The sequence below is a fragment of the Lissotriton vulgaris genome, chromosome 5 (genome assembly GCF_964263255.1).
Source record: "Lissotriton vulgaris chromosome 5, aLisVul1.2, whole genome shotgun sequence".
NCBI lineage: Eukaryota > Metazoa > Chordata > Amphibia > Caudata > Salamandridae > Lissotriton > Lissotriton vulgaris.
Genome location: NC_141693.1, coordinates 1,409,508,633 through 1,409,524,753, shown reverse-complemented (window position 1 = coordinate 1,409,524,753; position 16,121 = coordinate 1,409,508,633).

Genomic DNA, 16,121 nt, shown 5'->3' with positions numbered 1-16,121 from the left:
ACTCAGGGATGCAAAGACCTCCCTCAGGTATTACAGCTAATTTTCGACGGCAGATATGGGGTTAAAACACACTTGCCCAGCCTCGACCATGCTCACTAATGTTTTGGGCTGATTAAAACGTTACTGAATTTGAGCTTCAACTCAGGCACCTGCTTTATTTATATCTGTAAGTGCTTCCTGTTGAGGTTAAATTTTTGGGACAGGAGCCTCGTGCCAGAATGAATCCTGCCCTGCATAGTTATCCACGAAGATGCCACCGTTTTGTGCAATACCTCTACTCAACTGGAGTACTTTCTACTGGCTAGTCCAGTAATGCTACCTCGTTGGGTAAAAATTAGTGCTTTTCCTGCACTGCATCTGCGTAGGGCCAGAATATTTGTCTCCACTGACCATGTGTGCCTGTAACTTTGCCACAGCGCCATAACGCGCTGAGGTCCCTTGAGTGAGCGGTCCATCATAGTTGGGATAGGGCGGGAAGACGTTTGATACCGCTAGTGTGTGGTGTGGGGCTTCTATGCGTGTCAACATGCCTCGTGTATAAAGGGTCAGAGAGCGAGCAGGGCAGCAGGTGAGGAGAAAGCAGCCTCCTGGTCACAGGAACAGGGATTGCGGTCGAGAAACTCAGGGATGCAAAGACCTCCCTCGGGTATTACAGCTAATTTTTGACGGCAGAAATGGGGTTAAAGCACACTTGCCCAGCCTCGACCGTGCTCACTAATGTTTTGTGCTGATTAAAACGTTACTGAATTTGAGCTTCAACTTGGGCACCTGCTTTATTTATATCTGTAAGGGCTTCCTGTTGAGGTTTAATTTTTGGCCCACAGGAAGCACTTACAGAGTTGAGGCAGGTGCCCGAGTTGAAGCTAACTTTGTAACCATTTTAGAATGGCGCCAGCAAGCACTCTGGCAGCTTGCCGGGGCCATTCTAAAATGGTTATAAAGTTAGCTTCAACTCGAGCACCTGCCTTAACTGTGCTTCCTGTGGGCCCAAAAAAAAATCCGCCCGCTTGCGAATTCGCGAATTTTTCGGCAATTTCGTGAAATTCGTGGATCGCGAAATTGCCAAAAATTTGCAAATTTCATGAGCGGAGCAGATTTTGTGCCACACTTAGTATTCACTCATATTACTGCTTTGCAGGCACCTGTTGTTCTCTATCTAGTCAAAGTGTCATGCAGGCAGCTCTAGAATTTGGATTGTACTTGGTGCCTAGCTACCAAGTCTTCTGCTGTCAGTTGCTGCTGGGTCTTCTGTGAGAAGGACGCTTCTGTGACATGATCCTGAAATAAAGAAGAACTTCATATCATCATCCTGTCTTCCCTCATACTTCTTCACACTGGCGACCTGGATGGGATGGATGGATTCCACGAGGCAACAGAGAGAACTTCACATCTCACAAGATGTTTCATCTGACTTTTTGGAACCTACTACTACCCAAGTGTCCTAACACAGATAAGTTCAACTGTTTGAACTTAAAAGGGACTGTGCTCATCTTTAAAGCGCTCTTCTCCTCTGCTACTTTACTCTGTGTTACCAACTTTTTTTAATTTCTCAAGCTCAAATGCATTGACTCTTTCATGCCTAAAGGAACATTCCACACCTTATTTGTGACAGGAACAGCATCTGGTTTTAAAGTAGTTTTGTCGATATAATCAGAGACAACCTAATTTTTCACTAAAAACCTCTTTGAATTCAGTTCATAATGCAGAGCTAGAATCACTCACACTTGAAACATCATTGCGGAGAGGTAAGCACCATCTCGCTGACGTAGGCTGCCACCTCCCATCATAGCTGACAAGGCAGGTTGGCGTTCCACCCCTTGCTGTAGCGGTCCCGCCCTCCTGGCACTTAAAACGAGGGGCGCCGAGCGGACGCGCGCCCGACCACCTGCTTCTTTCCTGCCTTATGCTCTTCTGTTTTTTCCTTTACTGGTAACTCATAATGGAAACTGTCAAATATACAAGCTCTGAACTACGCCATCTGAACAGAGCTCCCTTGGATGCAGAGCTGGGTTCTCCCACTACTCAGCTGCAGTTTCAAAACCCCAAACCTGACCCCCACTCCCTCTCAAAACACCCTGCCAACAATGAAAACCTAAATACAGGGAACATTACACTAAAGTCCAGCCATATACTTAAGCTGCACAATCTGACCTGTTTTTACTGTAATGCCCGTTCTCTACCCAAACATGCCCTGGATATCTGGGCTCTATTAGACTCAGATAAACCTTATCTCCTTTTCATTTCTGAGACCTGGCTGCAAGAGGCTTCTCTACCTGATATAGCCACTGCCCTTCCATCCGGCTGTTGCATAATTAATCGGGACAGGAAGGATAGAAGAGGTGGAGGGTTAGCTATTGTTTTCAACAGTAAATTGAAGGTTCATATCATAGAATCCCAACAGTCAGACTGGGGAGAACTCTGTGTCTTCATCATCGAGCTCTCCAATAAAGACTCTCAGATAGGAGCTCTTCTTTATCGCCTGCCGGGCCCCAAAACTCACTTTATTAATAAACTATCTAAAGCTATCGCCCCACATGTTCTCGCCTCTAATAACTTCTTTCTGTTAGGCGATTTCAACTACCATGCAGAGCTTGTGACTGACCCTCATTTTATTGATCTTATCACCAATCTAAGCACGCTTGGACTCAGTCAAATAGTCACTGGTACCACACACTCTGTTGGCCATGCATTAGACCTATTGTTCACAAATACAACTCACATCCTCTATGTTCAACAATTTCCGGTTTTATGGTCAGATCACCAAGTAATAAAATTTCAGGTCCAAGGGATACAAAGACAATCTCCCCCGAGACGTGAACTCAAATTATGCAGACTGTGGAAAAGTATCCACATTGAGCCTTTCTTAACCCATTTCTCCACCCCTTCTGTTACTGAAACCACCCAAATTGACACATATACCAAAAATTTGGAAACTGCAATTAGTAACACCTTGGACATTATTGCTCCCGTTAAGGTTAGCAAATGCCCAGCTAAACTCTTGCCCTGGTTTACCCCCGATCTAAAAATCGACAAGAACACAGCCCGGAAGGCTGAACGGAAATAGCGTCACACACAAAACGAATTAGATAAGCAAAACTATAAAAAACTGCATAGAGTCTACATGGATCATATCGCCTTAGCAAAAAAATCATACCTTGCAAAAAGGATAGATCAAGCCGTTAACTCACAAAAGGAACTTTATAAAATAGTTAAAGAGTTCACTAACCCCCCGCGTGCCAACCCTCTCCCAACACCTCTCAAGAGTGGGTAGACGATCTATCAGTTTACTTCAAAGAAAAAATAGATATTAACTATAATCAGTTTCCGCTTTATACCAATCCCCCCCCCAGGGAACAAATGCAATTAGCATGCCTCCCTCCTCCTCTCTTATGCAATATTACTCAATAACGGAGGAAGAGGTGGGTCTAGCTCTCAGCAAGATCAAATCGGGATCCCCAGATGACCCAGTATCCACTCAAATCACCTCTAAAATTTCTCCAGTTTTGATCCCCCTCCTCACCAATGTTTTAAACCTGTCTTTGTCACAAGCCACTGTTCCCATACACTGGAAAGAAGCCATTATATGTCCTATCCTAAAAAAGCCCTCTGCTGATGAATCTCAACTTTCCAACTATCGTCCTATCTCTCTCTTACCTCTGTTTTGAAAAACAATGGAATCACTGATTAACCACCAACTTTATCAGTACCTGGAAGAAAATAAACTGCTTGACCAATCCCAATCTGGCTTTAGGGCCAGCCATAGTACAGAGACCGCCCTCCTCGAAATCGTAGATAACATCAGGCTGTCCCTTGACGCCAGGCAGTCTGCGGTCCTTATCCTGCTCGATCTCTCCACGGCCTTCAACACCATCTTCCAAAACACCTTGTTGATTCGATTGTCGGAGATTGGTGTCGGAGGTCCGGCCTTGGGGTGGATCAAGAGCTACCTGTCTGACAGGTCTTCCAAAGTCCAAATTGGTCCATTTACTTCTAAAAAACAGAATATCGATAAAGGTGTTCCTCAGGGGTCCATATCGAGCCCCACAATATTCAAAATCTATGTGTCCCCTTTAGCAAAAATCATCGGGAACTATGGGTTTGACACAGTGTCGTACACTGACGACACGCAATTAGTGATCAAGATTGGAACGGACCCTTATGACACCAAAACAAGATTCCTAAACTGTATGACCTCAGTAAAAGAATGGATGACCACCAATCACCTGTTACTGAATGCCAGCAAATCGGAGATCTTGCTCTTTGGTAACGAGCAGAGAGCCTGGACAAGTGACTGGTGGCCATCGATCCTGGGTCTATGCCCCTCCCCGAAAAAGTCTGCTCGTAACTTAGGTTTCCTCATTGATGACAAGGTTTCTATGGCCGAGCATATAATTACCACTGTACGCACTGGCTTTGGCATCCTGAGAACCCTAAAAAAATCTTTAAATGGATCCCGCTTTCCTTCCGGATGCCTCTTGCCCAAGGCCTAATTATCAGCCGTTTAGATTACTGCAACACACTACTAGCTGGCTGTAATGAGGCATACCTAGCCAAACTTCAGGTACTGCAGAACACTTAACCTCCCCCCTCGATCCAATTCGATCCTCGCGCTGCGACCCCTACACTGGCTGCCTGTGAAAAAAAGGATTATTTTCAAGACCTGCTGTGTAATTCACAAAACTCTCAGCGGCAAAGGCCCCTTGTATTCAGCAAATAAACAAATACGTTATGCACCGGCTCGATCCCTTCGCTCATCCAGTAAACACCTTTTAAATGTTCCTAAAGTGCGAACTGTCAGAAAAGGGGACAGAGCTTTTTCCAAACTCGGCCCTCAATCATGGAACTCCCTCCCAATTCAGCTACGTGAAGTAACCAATCACAAAAGCTTTTGTAAACTGCTGAAAACGTGGCTTTTCCGAAAGTAGCGGTCCCTTCACAGTGAATCCCTTTCTCATACCTGCTGGCACTGTGAGACCTACGGGTGACACATGCCAAATACAATACAATACAATACATTGCAAACTTTGTCACCCAAGTTATTGTTTTTGGAAAGAGAATGTGGAGTAATGTCTCTCTGAACAATGCAGGGATCAGCACCAAGAACTAATGACACTCCCAAATCAGACTGGTGAAGCCAACTGATTATGCTGTCGGCCCTGCATGACAAATACATTTTCCCACTAGTCAGTCTTCCTTTATACTCAATGTTGCCAAGAAAATAACCAACAAGCTTAATCGGTTGACCTTCATATGTTAAAGATTTGATGTCTGGCTTATACATTGCTAATTTCCCATGTAGTTTTTGATCAAAGAATTCCTAGGGTATAAAACAGATTTTAGCACCTGAATCAAAGAGCATTCTTATATCACAGTCATTAACCAGAATAGCATAAACCGGACCCTTACACTTGTTTTTTCATTATGTGTCAAAATCTCACCACAGTGCAAAACATCATGTTCATATTCAGAGTCCTCACTTTCAAAGAAAACTATTTTGACACACTTACTTGATTTGCCCTTCTTGGCTCTTCAAGCCTTGCTATGTGTCCCACTGTTAGACCTGGCATCATTGGAATGGTTTCCACTGTCTTTTTGCCTCTACCTCCAGTATTTTTGATGCTGTGCTGGATTTCACTTTTTCTGGGTTAGATGCTTTGGGCACTTTGCCACTGCTTATCTGTGTCAAAGTGCTAGTGCTCCCTGAGTAAATTGTAACTGTAATTGGTTATCCATGATTGGCACATTTGTATCACCAAGAAGTCCCTAGTAAAGTGCACTAAGTGTGCCTGGGCTGGTGATACAAATACTACTAGTGGGCCTGCAGCACTTATTGTGCCACCCACATGAGTGGCCCTAAAATGGTGTCTCAGGCCTGCCACCGCAGTTCCTGTGTACAGTCTGTGAACTGCCATGTCAACATGGTCAGTGTCCCCACTGACCAGGCCTAACCTTTCCCTTTTTGTACACATTGGTCACCCCTATGGAAGGCCCAAGGAACCCCCTTGGGCAGAGTGCAGTGTATATGAAAGGTAGAGAATGTACTAGTGCAGGTGACATGCTCTTGCTGTGAATTACAGGCATTTTTGTTTTTCACTACTGTAAGGATATCCTGCCCATAGGCTATAATGGGGAATGCTGGCTACAGTGGCTACCCGCATTTCTTCCCATAGGACAAAAAAGTCTGGTATCCCTGAACTCAGAATTTAATAACACATCTTTTAGGAAAGGTGGTTTTTAAATCCTGTATTTGAGAACAGCACTTTTAGAAAGTTGCTGTTCTCTTGTCTGACCTTTCTGTGTGCCTTGATCTGTTTGGGAATTGACTGTCTTGTTTGTGAGTGGCAGGGGCTGGGTGGCTCCCAGAGGCTGAGTGGGCCATCCCTGGGCTGAATAGCTCCATCTGCATCTAGAGAGGTGGGAGGAGTTAGCGCCTGGGCCTGAATAGGGTTGTGTCTGCCTTCCACAATTCTGGCTCAACCTCCTGCTGGGCACTGATGACCCTGCCCCTCTCTCTGAAAGGAAAGGAGAGGCCAGGAAAACTAAGTGCTCAAGGAACACCCAGAACTGGTTCAGACCTGGCGATGAGCCCTCCTACACAAAGGGAACAAAGACTTTTAGGGGTGTAAGTATAGGACCCCAGACTACAGAAAATTAGACCATCCTGGAATTAAGAAGGAACCTCTGCCAAGGAGAAAGCTGGAAGACTGAAGAGGAAGGATTGTCCTGCTATGTGTTTGTGGGCTGACCTGTAGTTGCTTTGCTGCCAAGGAAAGGGGAAGGACTTTGCTTTGTGCTGTGTCCCCTTGCTTGAAGAGATCTCCAAGGGCCTGAGTAGAGCTGGCTCCTGTTAAGAAGTCCCAGGAACAAAAGGACTCCCCCCAGATTCCCCCTGAACTCTATTGAGAGAGTTCTGTCCTTCCTAGAGTGCTTGGGCCAGTTGTGGTGCCTCTGGAAGTTGTACCTGTTGGCTGGTAAGGTGGACAAGAAGAAACTAAGTCTTTCTGCAAAATTTCACGCATCGCTCACTTGCGCTGCCCATCCCCGTCAGTGCGAGGAAATTCCCGCTGCCGCAAAGATCGAGATTGTCGCAGCGCCTCTTGCTGCTGCAAGAACGAAAGGATCCTTCGCTTTCGGAACGCATCGCTCCGGTGCGAGAAAAGTACTATCGCTGCGAGTATCGTCGCAGAGACTGTCATCACTGGGTGAGATCGTCGCACTGCTTGCTTGTGGATCACATCACGTCGCTGCAAGAGTCGTCACAGAGCCATGGCATCGAGGGGTCACGAGAGGAGAAGATCGACGCTGCCCTGTGCATCACCGCCGCACCTGAGATCATCGCCTCCCCGAAGATCGTCGCATCGTACCTTTGAGAGATGCTTCCTATGTAACTTGCGCACCGGAATCCATACAAGGTATCGCATCCCTCCCCATGCAGACCGGAGTCATCGCAACATGCCCGCTGCATCCAGTGGGGCTGTCGCATCGCCTCCCCAGGGTCTCAGGAGTGACGCATCGCTTGTTTTTCAATGCTGCATCTGAAAGTACTTTTGGCTAAACTTGACGCAACTATGGATTATTTTAACGCAACCCTAAGTACTCTTTTTAAATCATTACCTTGAACTGTGTATGTTGGATTTTTGTCGTTTTGGTCTTGTTTAGTTTAAACTAAATACTTCTATTTTTCTAAACTGTTGTGGAGTCCATTTGTGGTGTTTTCACTGGGTTACTGTGAGTGTTGGTACAAATACTTTACACATTGCCTTTGATAAGCCTGTCTGCTCGTGCCAAGCTACCAAGGGGGTGAGCAGGGGTTATCTAAAGAATGGGTCCCTATTTGTCACAAGTACCTACCTGTGCCAACTAGAAACACTAAAATCTAACACCCACTTTTCCAGAGTTGTGGCACTTGGAGGAGAGTGCAGGACAGGACTTGTCATTAGCAAAATGACCAAATGAGTCACAACGGTAACATTTGACCCTAATATTTTCTTTTGATCTGGAAGTGGAAGGGAAGTTATTGGGAGTGAGGTTTACCTTTTGTTCCAAGATGCCATTCTTTTTTTTATTAGCTCCACACAAGCTAAAGAATGTTCAATGCTCTTTGCTAAAACAATCACCTCATCAAGTATCGGATAATTTTATCATCTTTTATCTTTTCAACATTACAACCAAGCATGAACTGGTCACGTATGCAAACCTTGAACTAAGCTTCAAATTTGCAAGTTGTGCCTAAATTGCATGAGGCTGTGATATAAGTCTCAACAGATTCATCTGATTTCTGGACACTTTTCCCAAAGAGATAACGTTCTAATATAGTACTTAGTTTTGGGGGATAATGTTTATCTAGTTTTTTAGACACATTTCAAACTCGTTAAGATTGTCAGATTCTCCATTGTTTCAGTCAGGAAGATGTTCAAACACAACTTGGCCCTCTGACCCCAGTGTAATGACATTGCTGATTTTCTCTCTTCACTTAACCCCTTCGATGCTCAGCTCGTCATGAGGCACGGTTGAGCTGTGCTCATGACGAGCTGAGCTCGTCATGAACAATGGTAAATCAGGGAATGCAGCACCGGGGGAGAATACCTTTAGTATTGAAGGTGTTAAAGACACACCACAGACCCTAGCATAATTAAGAAATACCTTTTTCCACTCAGACCATCGCAAGGTGAGTCACCAGGATATAAGAAAAAGAAGGGTGGTGGTGTTACATTTTGCATGTTGAAGAACAATATGAAAAGCTTATATTTGATTACCTTAAATAGTAAGAGAGTAGCTTTTATATAGTAACGCTAGCTAATATAATAAATAAACCTACAAACATTAGAGTAAATAATGATAAAAGTGAATCTTTAATTAGCTGTGAGTGTCAGCCTAGAAACGAACAAGAAATTCAAGCTGTGCACATCAGCGTAATGAGCACACAATAAAAGTTTGGAATTTAAAAAATTGTAAAGATGAAAACTGTGCGCATCAGCTTGGTCAGCACACAATAAACATTGGCTGACAGAAACCTGCAAAACTGTTAAAGCTGTGCGCATCATCGAGATATCATTCTTTAGGATTGATGCGCAATAATTCTTTGAGCATAGGTGGCTGTGAGTATCTACGTAGAAGAACAAGATAATACGTTTAAGACACAATGTAAAGATGTTAATTAGGTCATCTGTGCGTGTCAGACGTTGATGAGCTTTGAAGTCAAAAGCTTGTGAGTGCAAGAGACACTAAGCACTGCATGTGATTTTTCATGACAGCGCGTTTCTCCCGAAGACGCATTTCTGTCTGTTGTCTTGGAGACGTCGTGACATGTAGCGTTTGTTACATCTGCCCCTCAATGCATCAAAGACATAAATGTAATGCGGTGTTCAAGGCGCTCATCAAATGGAGAGGCTCAAGCAGCCGAACTGGAATTTTAGCGCGCGATTATTTGAAAGACCTAGCAGCAGGTAAACGCGTTGTTAATAGCTTTGCATGCACCTCTTGTTCTCTATCTAGTCAAAGTGTCAAGCAGGCAGCTCTAGAATGTGGAATGTACTTGATGCCTATCTACCAAGTCTCCTGCTGTCAGTTGTTGCTTGGTGTCCTGTGGGTAGGACACTTCTATTACGTGAGCCTGACAAAAAGAAGAACTTCATATCATCATCCTGTCTTCCCTTGTACTTCTTCACAATGTCCTCTTTAATTAATCTTCATTAGAATTATCACCATCAATTGGCCCTAATGTGTTTCAACCCAGTTCCATCTTAAAATAAATTAGGAATAGTATTGTTTATGTAAACTTAACTGCAAATAGTGTTGTTTGCAATAGTCCTCCTATTAGTTACAGTAAGTAACTGAAACTATACTGGAAATAGTAATGTTTATAGAAATCATATTGCCCATGGCTCACAAGGTTAGGTCATATTTCCAAAAACTCACGTTGTGCTGCGTGACAGAAAATGGGCAGTAATGTTCTGTATTTAAAATAATATAACATATTCCCGTCCTTGTCCCTGCTCTGGCGCTGTTTTGTCTGCCTAGCGCCAATGCAGGACCCTTGCACCATGGTGCAAGAATGACTGCGTTGCTGACAGGATTGTTTTTGTGCAGGAAGGGACACATTATGCAAAAAAAACATAGAAAGAGGAACTAACGAGGAGAAATAAAAATATTTTTCCTCACTACGCCTCCCCTGGGAAGACAGAACATGTTGGCATTTTCTCAGATTTACAAGTTCTTGTGAATCTAGTATTGTGTCAAAATCTATGGGAGTTGTGTGGGAACACCCACACAATTCTCATGGTAGTGCCTACCCAGAGAGAGTTGCTCAGCACTGTGATTTCTCGCTGCACTGCGCTACCCAAGATGTCTTAAGCTACTCAAAGCCACCCAAAGGGGCTCTGCGTTGCTTCATAAATCAGTTCCAGAGGTTTGCATCACACATTTATCACATTGTGTGTTGCAAACGCAATGCAAACCTCTTGTAAATATGCAGCTATGTATTTACTTTCAATATAAATATCCAGAGTGAAATCTTACAGACCGCTCACCATACTTGTCTGAAAGCACCTTTAACCAACTGTCTGCTACAAATACATTTTATGGAGGTTGTACCACCCCAAACAACCCTCCTAAAGCTAAGCTCCTGGGGAGCAATGGTCTGAGGGGCCCAGTGTATCCTGTGCCTATTTTCCTTTCCTGTACTAGAGGAAATAGTAGTCTTCAGTTTAAAATAAAGTCAAAGTAAAATACAATATCAGTAGTCTTATTGTATGACTTTGCTTAATTTACAAGGCACATGCCAGGACTGCTGCCCTGTATGGAGCAGAATTATGGGGGCACTATACATCTGGCCAGTTAGCCCACATTGAGAATATATTCGCTAGACAACTAATGGGATTGCCTTCTAGCACACCATTAATACTTTTTCGTATAGATCTAGGGATTAGACCCATCGAGGAAGAAGCTGCCCTTAGACCTATATTATACTGGCATCACCTGTGGTGCACCCCTGAATCAGCCCCTTATAGAGAAGAATTTACTGAAGTCACAGGGCTGCGAGGTGCAGGGAAGCTGCCATGGCTGTTGCATATTAAGAACATTTGCGAGGAACTGGGCAGGGGTAGTTTGTGACAAAATGCAGAAGGAATTTCCCAAACAACTTCCAGAAAAGCCTTGGTTGAGAGCTATAAAGTTTACAACCTCACCCAGCTTGAGAGGAGGCCCTCAGTGGGAAAACTGACCGCTGAGTTTCTGGAAGTAAAGAACGTATATACTTTAGAACCCGTGCTGGACGACATACAGCCGCTTTTGGCTATAAAGATTTATTTGCAATTGAGGTATGGGGTTCTTCCGCTGCACTCATTTACAAAACATTGGGAGGGCCACTTAAACCCTGAGTGCCCTGCGTGTAACAACTCAAACGAGTCTGAACTCCATGTGGTATTTTTCTGCCAAGAATAAGGAAGGCAAGGTCACGATGGATACTCCAACTCTGTAGGAATATGGGGTCAAGACACTGTTGTGACGTGCACAGGATACTAAAATTTGACACGTATATGCCCATTGATATTTCAATTTCATGCTTTTTATCTGCCATGTGGTGCATACGCAGACCCGTATTAAAAGAGTCAGCAATATGGAATTACAATTGCTTATGATATAGGTTTCAATTGATGATTTTTGTACACACTGTACTTATGTGGTCGGTGTAGAGATAATTGAATTATTCTTATTGACCATTACTCGCTGACACTGATTGTATATAGATTATTGCCTCTTAATGTTTTGGTTTTATTTTAATCCCCACGTTGATAACTGGTGGCTAACATGCGGGCCGAGTAAATGCATTTCTATCCTAATTTCTGTCAATATCCCAATATGCACTGCAATTTTAAATTGTATCATATAATCGAACAAAAAAGTTTGTTTGGAAATAACCCCTAAATGTATATTGCACATGCACTTTATGCTCTGTCTTTCAAGATGTCTGATTTCTGGACTTGCTGCTCCAGGGCGAGGAATGTAGATCTTTTATTATTGCTTTCTTTTTTATTCACATTTTATTGTATTGTAAATTGCTATTTTATACTGTGCTTGTATGGCCAAATGTGCTGAAATACATTTTTTTTATGATGATGGTATGACTGCTTAAAACCACAATTAAGGGCTTGGCACAGAGTTCCTACTTATGTAAGTTTGGTAAGTCATCATCACAGAAATGTAGACTACTATTGTGACCATTGCTTTTCGTTTGCCAAATGTGAGTTTTTTAATTACTATTAAAGATATTTTTAAAACATCTTGGGCCTGATTTAGATCTTGACAGAAAGGTAGTCAGTTGCCAGTAGTGCAAAATTGGGTTACTGGTTGTGGGGGTGAAAACCTACTCAAGTAGCAACAACAGTCCTTGGCAAGGTGAAATTGCAAGCAAATCCCCATTAACCAATGCATAACCCCCTGGTAGCTTGAAACAGACCATTCAGGCCTAACTTAGAGGCAAAGTGTAAAGAATTTGTGCAACATTTCAAACAGTAGTTAAGTGAAAATACAATGCAAGATAAATCCCACACCAATTTAGAAACATAGAGTAGAATTTGATAAATAAAACAAAACCAAAATGGAAAGAATCCAATCAGTAGAAGCGAAACTTTGCAATTTTAAAGATTTAACTGTAGATAATGCCGAACAGCCAAAAGCACCGCTTATCGTAATCAGGTCGCGCAAGACTTGGAGAAAGTCACAGCTTCAGGCCGACTGTGACAAAGTGCAGATTGGATGCAGGGACCATGCTACTCCTCCAGAAAAGTTACCTTTTCAGCCCAGCACATAGAGTCCTGTTTGTGGTGGACATGGCTGTGAGAAGCAGAAAGGCATTGAGGATAGTCGTCAATATAGTATGAAGGGCAGCCCTGGCATCGTATAGAGTCTTTGCTTTAGTGCGAAGATCCTATTGTCATCACAAGTGAGCAGGCCATAGCTTTGCAGTGGTGCTACACATGAGCAATGGTGAAGAATCAGGTTGAAGGACCTTTGTGCTGGTGGGCTGTTCAAGTGTCAAAGTTTCAGCCCCTACAGGTATGTTTGTGATCACCAACAGCACAAAGCCTTCAATTCAGCCTCTCTGAGGCCACACCAAGGGTCCAGGACATGAGGAGAATGGGTTGGGGATCCTGGGATTAATCCAGCCCGATCTGTATACTTGTTCGGGTGGTTCTGAGCCTGTTATGTCCCTGTGGGTCAGAACAGGAGACCAGCACACTAGCCTTTGGAGTCACTCTATTTGTTCTGGGTACATATGAAGGTCCAGTCACTCTGACCCACAGGAAAGGCACAGATCAGCAGGGCAACAGTCCAGCAGAGTGGCAGCAGAGTGGCAGTCCTTTCAGCATCACAGTAGTCCACCTTCCTGGAAGAGTCTCCACAGGTACAGAAGTGTACCGAAGAGTAGGTGCTGAAGTGGGATAAGCTATTAAAGGCTACCCTTTGAAGTGTACAGGATTTAGGCATCCTCCTCCTGGCTCCAGCCTAACTATAAGGGGTATGCAATATTTTGTGGGAAGGCCGGACACCACCTATTCAGGTGTAAGTAGGGCTGGGCCCAGCTCCAACCTACCAGCCTGCCAGGGATGGCCCATCCAGGCACACCAAAGCTCTCTATTGTGTGTGGCTGTCTAGGAAGAATACACATACCCAACTGTCAACCATACCCAGTCATGTGACACATTGACTGGCTCCAGGCACTAAATGGCTAAGGCAAGAAAACGCTAACTTTCTAAAAGTGGCATTTTCAAAATTGCAAATGAAAATCTGACTTTACCATAAGAGAGGATATTTCATTAAAAATCCAAATACACCAAATATGATCTGTTTACCTGTTTCCATTTCGATGTTGCAGCTTATTAAATGTAATAAGGTAACTCCAATGTTATCCTATGGGAGAGGTAGGCCTTGCAGTAGTGAAAAATGAATTTAAGACTTTTATTAAACTACTAGGCCATGCCTAAAGAGGCAGTTCAGTGGGTGGCACATTCAGTCCTGCAGTCCCACTAGTAGAATTTAATTTACAGGCCCTGGGCACAGGTAGTGGCATTTTACTAGGTACTTAAAAGTAAAATAAATATGCCAGTTGGGTATAAGCCGATTGTATCAATACTGGTTAGCAGTGGTAAAGTGTGGAGTCCAAAGTCCAGCAAAAACAAGGTCATCAAAACAGGATGGTTGAAGACTAAATGTTAGGGGTTAAACCACTAACACCATTGCAACAGACTTCACTGTCTGCCAAATTCTTAGATAGCCCACCTCATTTTGAGAGAGACACACATATGTTTTCTGTAGATCGAGTCCTTGTTGGCACAACAGTGTTTAATTTTAAAGCTTTAAAAAGAATCTGTATTATTTTCTGAGTTGCATTAAATAGATAACGGTTCAGATTTAACATCTTTTACATTTTTTATAACTTTTTAGACAGTTTATTCTTTTTTCAGTCTTTCAGTTTTTTTGGGTCTCCAGTTCTTTTGGTCTTCATATTTGTCTCTGTATCTTGTGCTATTTTCGTCTTTGTTATATTTGAAGATAATAAAAGAAAAATATGCATCAGTTATTTTAGTAATTAGTAAAATTAATTATGACATTAAGTGTTAGATCGTGTTTAAAGTTATATTTTCTGCTTTCTATCTTTAGCAATCTCTTGTAAGTTGTGATGACTTATTTCTTTTTAGTTAGGAGCAGGCACAAAAGATGTGAAAAAAGTTGTTTTCTTTTAAAGTGGTTCTCTAATTTATCATATCCTGTTTGCGGTTTGTAGTGTTGTGATTGGTTTATTTGTACATTTTTTCATTGAGTGATGAACACTAATTTATGTATATTTGTTTACTGTCATTTTTTAAAATGTGTATTTTATCTTTATAAAATGGTAATTATATGTATGTATTTGTATTTCAATAAAGGGTTAGATTGCTATTTTTATAGTGTCTAGTTATAAAGAAAAGAGTCTATATTTTTCATTCTTTCTATATTATGTCCGATATTGTGATTTTCAATATTGTTGTGTTTTACATATTGTTAATGTAATCTTAATATTGCGGTCTTCGATACTGTGATTTTGATATTTCTATATTTTGGTATTTTTATTCTTGGTGTTCAGTAGTACAATCGAGTACTGCTAATTTGCAGTTTTTCTTCACCCTGTAATCCTCAGAGACACTTCACATAGACTTCCTGTTTGCCACTGGCACACTATTGCAACCTGTATGATCTATTCGACTGTCATTTATAAAAAAAAAATTCTGGCTTCTAATAGCAATCATAACCCTCTTGCTAACTAGAATGATGACATCTATACGGAGTCAAGCGCACACACTCATCTACATCTACAGCTTTTTATTCCATTTCAATACTGTTTGCTTTTCACATACTATCCGGCCCCTCCTGGGGAAATTTCCTATTTTAGTTTTCTTTAAAAATAGGGTAATGCAGGTGCACTGTACTTTATTGGGGCGTGGGATTGTGAATGGATGCAATACCTTATATTTTTACAAATGTGGGAATCTAAGTCTTAAATATTTGTGTACAAAATTGGGGATCTATGTCTTAAATTAAATAATTACATTTCACAGTTTATATTTTTGCCTAAATGCCCCACTCCTCACCAACCATGCTATCTGCTGATTTTTATGAGTTTTCCTGAAGCTTTCTTCTCTAGCAGCATTGCTGTTCGACCTTTAAACAGGGTCGATTTGTAATTGTGCAATTACTATTAGCCATTAAATGACGTATAACGGTGGCATCATGTTGCTATAGTGTGCACACTTGCTAAAGTATCCGCTTCTGAGCAGTGCAAACAATTACAATCACTGCTTTATAGGTGAGAAGAAGAGGGGTAGGTCACGTTACTTGAGAACATGATGAATGATCCATTTTAAAATGGTTACCCTCCATCAGCAGTAAATGGAACAGGTGTCTACTTGCTACCAAGAGATGCTTCTCACTGGCTGCTCATCTGCTGGCGTCAAGGTGCAATGAGCTGTTGATAAGAGCCTTCTGCTAGAAATCACACATTAATACAATGTGTCATGTAATGCAAGACGTGGCTGTCACTTTATATTGAGAAAACGTTGATTGATTTGGAATGTCACTTTTTT